Below are 10733 nucleotides of genomic sequence, written 5' to 3'. Positions count from 1 at the left end.
CCTAAAACAGAGCCCTGTGGTACACCAGAAGTCAGGCGTGCAACACTAGATCTTATACCATTGAATTCAACAAATTGAAACCTATGATTCATATAATCCATAATCAGTTTACACGCTGTATTGGGAATGTTAAAGCCATACCTAAGTTTACGTATTTTAGTAGCATAGCATATAGAATTAGACACTTTAGATAAATTCAAGGAAATTAAGATGCTGCCATTGTTTTTATTAAAAATGTCGTACTATGACCAGCACCGAAAGCAGATTTTATTACTGGTAAAAGACAAAATTTGATCCTTTAATATACGTTCAATTACCTTAGATAAAATGGGTAAAATTTATGTGGGCCGCATATCATCAAAGGAACATATAGCAGAAGTTATCGGGATTGGAACTACACGCGTTGTCTTCCATGCAACAGGGAAAACTGATGTAGTTATAATCGAGTTGAACGAGTCTAAGATCAAGTGTGAAATATGAGGAAACGAAGTGGTATTTGATCCACGCCAACTGACTTCGACACAATTCTACCTAAAGCCATTGCAACGCCCTCGCTTCTTACACACTCAAATGAGTGCAAATTACTAATATCTTCAATGTAATCAACATCTGCGCATCAACATCACCATAATCATAATCAGCACCCTCATCACCTGTACAACCATACCCTTTTAAAGCCCGCCGTAATTCTTTGCAATTCATTACATTAAAATGTATACAATAGAACTGAATAAAGATGTATCAAAACTATTCAAGGTTTGTAGTAAGCCTTCCCAGTTTATATTATTGTAATCCTTTTACTCTAGAATTTTAGTAAACGTTTTTTATTAATATCAAAAGAAAAAAAATGAAAGCATGGTGTGATAATGAGGAATATTGTACTTTATTAGAATAATGAGGCTTTAAGCTATCACTTATTAGCATTAAATCAATCAATGAAAAGGAGGTATGAGCCACATCAATATGTGTCGGTATTGAGTTATGTAAAACGGATAAGTTCAACCTAAAGCACATAGCATGCATTAAACTACTTTACGTAACTTTGAACATATTGCAATTAAAATCTACAACAACAATCACATTTGCATAATTCATAAACAACTCGTAGTGAATTTCTTCAAAAGCCACCAGGTCCACTACATGTCAAGGTAGAAGAATATAGGTAGACGCGTCGACACAGCTGCTGGGACAATGAACTGTCAAACCAATTTTGGAATTGAAAATGTTAAATGAAAAATTATTTAAATTTGTAAAAATTGTTGAAAATCGCCGATTATAATAGCCTCCGAATGACATAGTATAAGAAAACATATAAAAATCCACTTATATTTGAAAAAAACATTTAAATTTTTTTGACATATCAATGCTTCCAAGCGTTGATGCATCTACCTGTATTCTTCTGCCATGCTACGTATGTTAAATAAACAACCCCAAAAGTCAGAATATAATTCTAAAAAGAACGATTCACTCTTACCCAACTCTGAAGACTTAAAGACTAGTTTGTTCTTGAGGGATTTAGATACAAAAATGCTGATATCTCCACCTCTTGACTGCTCACAATCATTCCTATAACATTTATACCCTGGAATACTAATCGCTTTCCTAGATACAACAGGCTTTAATCACGTTTTCGAGATACTAAAAGCATCTATTAGAGATCCAGGCAACATTGCTCTAAGTCCGTCAAATTTAACTGAATTTCGAGAAGGCCTTATACTTTGGCAATTTATATGAGCCATATTAAATCTTTCTTTGTTTGAATAGATCTAAAGTACGTGTTTCCACTAATCGCTAATTGATGTTAAAAGACATCAAAATTATACAATGCACGTAAGATGATGAACCAACAAAAATAAGTATACAAATTCAGAGTGTTATTCAAAAATTTCAGAAATTCCATTAAAATACGAAAGACACAGCTTGCCATAGACCTTATGGGATCGTTACAATTGTAAACTCATGTTACAAGCAAAAGAAAATGTTCAAAAGATATAGTTTTAGAGACACAAGAAAAATTATAACCTAGATTTAACTAAAAATAAAACTCTTATATGGGATGATATTATAATATTATGCTATTGTATCATCAAATCTAGGTTGAACATGTAGAAAAAGAAAACTTAGTTTGCTGAAGCAGAATCATGTAGGAGCAAAATACATCGTTCAGTATCATAAATCACCTCCTTACCATCGGACAGCAGCAATTTGGCTCTAAGCTTATCAGCATTTAATATTTTTAATTTTGTTACAATTTGCTTGCGAACCATACTCTTGTATATTGTATAAAGTTTTTCAGCAGCTGGAGAATAGTGGTCATTCAGGTAGATCCTTGCATTAATATCTCCATCACCTTTCAGGATGTCCGAGACCTTTTGGGAACGAGTCCGGAAGTACTCCTTCATAATTTTATCACGAATCTGTGCACAATTAAATTTAACCAACACCGACTTGTGACTATGCATATAGCACACATGATGAATATCGTTCCCCGTAATCGGTATTTTGAAGAATAAACCTAAAGCAACAACAACATCAATCAAATCATTTAAATGCTCATGCAAACCTGCAATAATAAAATCTGCCGGTTAAGCCTCCGTGGAGGTATATTATTTTCCATTTTCCAAGTATATTATTTTCCATGATGCATGTACCCAGTGTGAGCAAATTATGTATTTGATGATATCTATATATATAAAAAAAAGTTGTGTTAGTTACTACGCTTATAACTTAAGAACCGCTGGACTTATTGTCCGAAAAGGATAATATACAAAAAAATCGCGTAAAAATTTGATGTATGAACATTTTCATTTTGACTTTTGAAATGTACAATAGTAATGTTTTATTTTGGATAATTTTTCTATTTTGACTTTGACGAAATTTCCTGTAAAATATCAGCGAACAAGTTGAATATTTCTTTAATTTGTTATTCTTTTTTGTCAATTTTTTCAATTTGTATTATCATATTGAATTCAGTGGATTTTTTGTGAACAAAAAAAAAATTTTTTTACCATATATATAATTTTTCACCAAAAAAAAAATAAATAAAATAATTGCGAAATACGATGTTAACTGACATCTACCTTTCAACTCCAGGGCCTATATCGTGGTTCAGCTGGAAGATGCGAACACATTTAAACAAACAAATAATCCGTCCAATGAGAGCTCAAAATGCAAAATTCTTTGGGAGTAGAATCAGTAAAAATACCAAATATAAAGGGTGCAAAATAGTAGAGCGAATTGGACTTTTGAAGAAAAGGATTTCTATCCTTCCAGAAATTCTTCCCAAACATTCAAGATACCTTAAATCGCTTTTGCAGGTAATGATATCGATCATAACTCACAGATAAGGGTACAATCCGATTTCATATTTATATAACCATCGCATGATTTAAGCTATTTTTGAGGTGTTGGTCACTTTTTTAATTTTTTGGCCCTTATTTTGCATCTTTGTTTCTAAGGGGGTAGAGAACCTATTCGCATAAAATTTTCAGAGTAGGGCCCATATTGATCTTGACCACATTTATCAATTGATTTGGCTAAAAAATTGTGTTTATGCAACATCATACAGATAATTGCCACATAGGAATTTATTTAAGTAAAGTCCCCACATTGGAGTATCCCCAAGTCCACTTTCACATCTAATGTGTTGTCAGAAAAGAAAATTTAGTATTATTTTGAATTTGTAACCCCCAAGAGAATATTGTTTGGGAACGTAGATTTGGGATGTACATCTATATGAAATAAATTGTGGAAACATGAACAAATTACAAATATAAGAAAGTAGCACGGGACCGAATATGTGTTGAATCGTCATTGAATTATACTATGATGAAAAGTATGGACTTAATGGCGTCTCCAACTCACAATTTAAATGGGAAATAAAATTAATTTCCATCTTACGGTAATGGGTGTAAAATAGTAATAATATTTGACTATTCTGAAATCATTATGAGGTGGATAAAACTATTTTTAACTATTTAAATCACTCGATTTTTTTTTCAGTTTGACATGCTATGTTGTTCTGCTATATTTTTGATTTGGCCTCTATTTGTCATCTTGGATTATAAGGGGTAGAAGAAAGTTTTCAATGTAGGTCGATGTTTCGGAGTAGTGCCCATATAAAGGTACCTCCTGATTTTACCATATTTTAAAGGATTTGGCTAAAAATGTGTATTTGGGGGAAGAAAATCTTACACAAAAATTTCAACATATCTACAAATTTTAGAATTCTCTCCATGTAATAGTAACCCCTCAAGTCCACATTTTGGCGGACAAACAGACCGACATGGATAGGGGGACTTATGAGGACTCTAATGCACAATCTAAGGTGTTAATGGGTTAAAAAAATAATAAATAACTTTGGCTATTCTTAAATCATTCAGCCCTCAATCATGAGGTGTACTAAATACAGTAAATTCCAAATTACTGTTCATTTGACTGGAAATTTTTGCAACGAAAAATTAATTTGATCCCTTACATGGGGATAAGATTGATATATACTTTTTAATAGATTTGTATAGCACATCCACACCTTTGAAACCCACGTTTTAAATATTGAAGCCCACGGCTTAAATATGGGTACAGGTATTTTAAAACACTTTTAATCGACCAGTACGTGAACACTTATATCAGTCATATCTGTGAATAATTATGATTTGACAAATATCCATAATAGACAAAAACAACGGGCCGGCAACGCGGACCGGACCAGCTAGTTTATTTATAATTTACACATTGTGATGCGATAAGTTTTTCAAACCAAAATTTGCATTACAGTTTAGTACAAAATATTTTCGCAGATAATTCAAAACCAGTAAAAAGTCTTAAAGTCGGGCGGGGCGGTCTTTATGATACCCTACACCACTTTGTTAATTTAGTAGAGATGCGCATAACAATTAAAAGTTTTTATGGGAGAATTCAATCATACACGTTATACTTTTAATTATAATTTAAAGTTCAAAGGACTAAATATGCCGAAGCATTTGTATCTTTTAAATTCGGACTTGTATTGCATTATAATTTTAAGTTCAAAGGACTAAATATGCCAAAGCATTTGTATCTTTTAAATTCGGACTTGTATTGCCCATTTGGTGCATAATTAATTTGAAATCGGATAAAAATATATATGGGAGCTATACCCAAATAGGAACTGATCTAGATAAAATTTGGCAAAGATATTTCTGAGCTGTATTTGATATATTTCCCTGAATATCGTTGTTACGGAGGGCATATTACGGCTGTGGGTAACAAATATGACAAATCGGATGAACAGTATATATGGGAGCTATAGCTATACCTGAACCGATCTTCACCAAATTTGACATACTAGCTTCTAAACTCAATTCTATCAATATCCAAATCTGAACTGATCTCGATAAAATTTAGCAAATGTATTTCTGAGCTGTATATATTTTCCCAAATATTGTTGTTACAGAGTGTATATTACGGCAGCGGAGGACAAAAATAACGAATCGGAACCGATTTGATCAAATTTGGCATACTTATTATCAGATTCAATTTGATCGTACGTGCAAAATTCCATACTAATCGGTCTGATATTACACGTTTGGTGTACAATAAAAGGCAAATCGAGCGAAGATATATATGGGAGCTATATCTAAATTTTGACCGATTATCTCCAATTTCAATAGGGTTCGTCCTTGGGCCAAAGAAATGATTTGTGCAAAATTTCATCTGGATAGGGCAATAAATGCGAACTGTACTTTGTTTACCAAAGTACATGGACAGACGGACGGACACACAGATGGACGGACATGCATAAATCGACTCAGAATGTGATTCTATGCAGATCATCAAAAGGAACTATGGGTCTATCTCGTTTCCTTTTGCCTGTTACAAACAAATGCACAAAGACATAAGACCCTGAATGTGCGTGAAGATAAAAACGATTTTAACTAGCGAAGACAACACCCAGTCTGGGCGCACTTTCTGTTGTATAACAGTGTATAACAGATATGCGGCAAATAAAAACGATTTTGGTAGGGGTAAAATAAAAACGATTTTTGAAGATGCGAAACAAAAATGCATTTTTTTTAATTTGTATTTATTCTTGTTTGTACCTGATAATGAACATAATTATAAGTATAAAAAAAATAAAATAACTAATTTAAAGGTGTTTCAATAAAAAACTTTCGTCATCATACCGATTATTTTTTAATGGAAGAAAATTACATAGCCCACTGTGCAGCAATAAAAAATAGTGCAAATAAATGGCACTGCAGGAAAGGTCGTTCCAAGAGCTTTCTAAAACGCTATTACTTGGCCAAATCGATCGTGGAAAATTAGAGAAAAATTGATTTTTCTTATTTTTCAAAAGTTATCAACGAGTCCCACTGTGCGAAAACTAAAAATAGTGCAAGCTCATGGAATAGCACGTTGGAAAGCCCATGAGGTGTACTTTCAATATATAAACACTTCTGAAAGATTAATCGGGCAGATTTTTTTTTAAATATTTTTCCTAAAGTCAAGTGTTTTCTAGAGGGAAACATAAATGGCCCACTGTGCAGCAAGAGCTTTCCGTATTTATATCCAGACATTCCATTCATTTTTCGCGTTATTTGACTCATTTTAGAAATGAACAAAAAATATCAATTAAATGAAAACAACTTCTTGCCTGTAATATTGAATAATTCTGACAAGAAGCGGGTATAGCCTTAAGGCTGTATTTCTGTAGTTTTACGAAGCTGTTCTACCTCCTTATTGTACCACGGTAAATCTGCGCACATTACCAAACTAGCACTAACATCGATGTTTTTCTCTATAGTCTGGTAATGTGCAGTACATTTAGACATATGAAAAATGTTAGAGAGAACTAGCTATAATCTGTGCACTTTACCAAACTATCGCTAACATCGATGTTTTTCCCGATAGTCTGGTAATGTGCAATACATTTAGACATATGAAAAATGTTGGAGGGAACTAGATATAATCCAAACTATCGCTAACATCGATGTTTTTTCCCGATAGTCTGGTAATATGCCATTCATTTAGGCATGTGAAAAATATTGGAGGGAACAAAGTATAATCCACGGTACAATAATAAGGTAAGGTAGAGCTCCCAGCTAATATCAATTTGTTTTCTAAGTGTGGCCGACTTCTGCCAATTTTGAGTATGTATTTGTTTGTAAAATCAATGATTGGAAGAAATTTATATTGCTGGACGCGCATTAATATGAGGGAACATATCCAGGCATTTCATTCATCTTTCCAAGAGCTTTCTAAAACGCTATTACTTGGCCAAATCGATCGTGGAAAATTAGAGAAAAATTGATTTTTCTTATTTTTCAAAAGTTATCAACGAGTCCCACTGTGCGAAAACTAAAAATAGTGCAAGCTCATGGAATAGCACGTTGGAAAGCCCATGAGGTGTACTTTCAATATATAAACACTTCTGAAAGATTAATCGGGCAGATTTTTTTTTAAATATTTTTCCTAAAGTCAAGTGTTTTCTAGAGGGAAACATAAATGGCCCACTGTGCAGCAAGAGCTTTCCGTATTTATATCCAGACATTCCATTCATTTTTCGCGTTATTTGACTCATTTTAGAAATGAACAAAAAATATCAATTAAATGAAAACAACTTCTTGCCTGTAATATTGAATAATTCTGACAAGAAGCGGGTATAGCCTTAAGGCTGTATTTCTGTAGTTTTACGAAGCTGTTCTACCTCCTTATTGTACCATGGTAAATCTGCGCACATTACCAAACTAGCACTAACATCGATGTTTTTCTCTATAGTCTGGTAATGTGCAGTACATTTAGACATATGAAAAATGTTAGAGAGAACTATCTATAATCTGTGCACTTTACCAAACTATCGCTAACATCGATGTTTTTCCCGATAGTCTGGTAATGTGCAATACATTTAGACATATGAAAAATGTTGGAGGGAACTAGATATAATCCAAACTATCGCTAACATCGATGTTTTTTCCCGATAGTCTGGTAATATGCCATTCATTTAGGCATGTGAAAAATATTGGAGGGAACAAAGTATAATCCACGGTACAATAATAAGGTAAGGTAGAGCTCCCAGCTAATATCAATTTGTTTTCTAAGTGTGGCCGACTTCTGCCAATTTTGAGTATGTATTTGTTTGTAAAATCAATGATTGGAAGAAATTTATATTGCTGGACTCGCATTAATATGAGGGAACATATCCAGGCATTTCATTCATCTTTCGCTTTATTTGATTCATTTTAGAAGAGGACAAAAAATATCAATAAATGAAAACAATTTGTTGCCTATAATTTTGAATAATTTTGTCAGGTAGCTGTTCTACCTCCTTATTGTACCATTGTAAATCTGAATGAAATGCCTGGATGTTCTCTCATAAATATGACCCTAAGTGCTCAATATTTCAATTCCATGGCAAATCTGGTTAATATTATTAATGCGCGTCCAGCAATATAAATTTCTTCCAATCATTGATTTTACAAACAAACACATACACAAAATTGGCAGAAGTCGGCCACACTTAGAAAACAAATTGTTATTAGCTGGGAGCTCTACCTCACCTTATTATTGTACCGTGGATTATACTTTGTACCCTCCAACATTTTTCATGTGTCTAAATGTATTGCACATTACCAGACTATCGGGAAAAACATCGATGTTAGCGATAGTTTGGATTATAGCTAGTTCCCTCCAACATTTTTCATATGTCTAAATGTATTGCACATTACCAGACTATCGGGAAAAACATCGATGTTAGCGATAGTTTGGTAAAGTGCACAGATTATAGCTAGTTCCCTCTAACATTTTTCATATGTCTAAATGTACTGCACATTACCAGACTATAGAGAAAAACATCGATGTTAGTGATAGTTTGGTAATGTGCGCAGATTTACCATGGTACAATAAGGAGGTAGAACAGCTTCGTAAAACTACAGAAATACAGCCTTAAGGCTATACCCGCTTCTTGTCAGAATTATTCAATATTACAGGCAAGAAGTTGTTTTCATTTAATTGATATTTTTTGTTCATTTCTAAAATGAGTCAAATAACGCAAAAATGAATGGAATGTCTGGATATAAATACGGAAAGCTCTTGCTGCACAGTGGGCCATTTATGTTTCCCTCTAGAAAACACTTGACTTTAGGAAAAATATTTTTAAAAAAAATCTGCCCAATTAATCTTTCGGGAGTGTTTATATATTGAAAGTACACCTCATGGGCTTTTCAACGTGCTATTCCATGAGCTTGCACTATTTTTAGTTTTCGCACAGTGGGACTCGTTGATAACTTTTGAAAAATAAGAAAAATCGATTTTTCTCTAATTTTCCACGATCGATTTAGCCAAGTAATAGCGTTTTAGAAAGCTCTTGGAACGGCCTTTCCTGCAGTGCCATTCATATGCGTGCACTATTTTTTATTGCTGCACAGTGGGCTATTTTATGTTTCCCTCTAGAAAACACTTGACTTTAGGAAAAATATTAAAAAAAAATCTGCCCGATTAATCTTTCAGGAGTGTTTATATCTCGGAAGTACACCTCATGGGCTTTCCAAAGTGCTATTCCATGAGCTTGCACTATTTTTAGTTTTCGCACAGTGGGACTCGTTGATAACTTTCGAAAAATAAGAAAAATCGATTTTTCTCTAATTTTCCACGATCGATTTGGCCAAGTAATAGCGTTTTAGAAAGCTCTTGGAACGACCTTTCCTGCAGTGCCATTCATATGCGTGCACTATTTTTTATTGCTGCACAGTGGGCCATTTTATGTTTCCCTCTAGAAAACACTTGACTTTAGGAAAAATATTTAAAAAAAAAATCTGCTCGATTAATCTTTCAGGAGTGTTTATATCTCGAAAGTACACCTCATGGGCTTTCCAACGTGCTATTCCATGAGCTTGCACTATTTTTAGTTTTCGCACAGTGGGACTCGTTGATAACTTTTGAAAAATAAAAAAAATCGATTTTTCTCTAATTTTCCACGATCGATTTGGCCAAGTAATAGCGTTTTAGAAAGCTCTTGGAACTGCCTTTCCTGCAGTGCCATTTATTTGCACTATTTTTTATTGCTGCACAGTGGGCTATGTAACTTCCTTCCATTAAAAATAAATAATAAATACAAATTTTAAAAAAATTGCATTTTTGTTTCGCATCTTCAAAAATCGTTTTTATTTTACCCCTACCAAAATCGTTTTTATTTTCCGCATATCTGTTATACACTGTTATACAACAGAAAGTGCGCCCAGACTGGGTGTTGCCTTCGCTAGTTAAAATCGTTTTTATCTTCACGCACATATATTTGCCCACATACAAAGTGTTGCGAAAGAACCCACGAAAACTTGGAAAATGCACAACACAATTAAAACTTGTTGATGAATATAAATACTTAGGAGTACATTTGGATCATAACTTTAAATGGAAGATACATGTAGAAAACTTATAAAAAGAAACTACGTAAATCAGCGTTCGCACTATGTCACCTTGGGAATTGCGCACCATACCATATTCTGAAGGTAACTTATTACTCTTTAGTTGAATCTCACCTATAAAATGGTATAACAGCGTGGGACAACGCGCGATGCTGTAATGCTCTACAGAACAGCCAAGATAGAATCATTAAATCAATAAACAAAAGAAATCCAACACAGACTCAAAGTCATTCACTCACACACACAAACGCAATAAAATAAATTTACAAAACCCAAAACATATTTAACATAAATGAGCTGTGCTCAATATCTGTCGCCAATGAATTTGCAGAT

This window comes from Musca domestica, unplaced genomic scaffold (assembly GCF_030504385.1).
Source record: "Musca domestica strain aabys unplaced genomic scaffold, Musca_domestica.polishedcontigs.V.1.1 9, whole genome shotgun sequence".
In the NCBI taxonomy this organism is placed as follows: Eukaryota; Metazoa; Arthropoda; class Insecta; order Diptera; family Muscidae; genus Musca; species Musca domestica.
The sequence above is the reverse complement of the archived record's forward strand: the minus strand, read 5'-3'. Positions refer to the sequence as shown.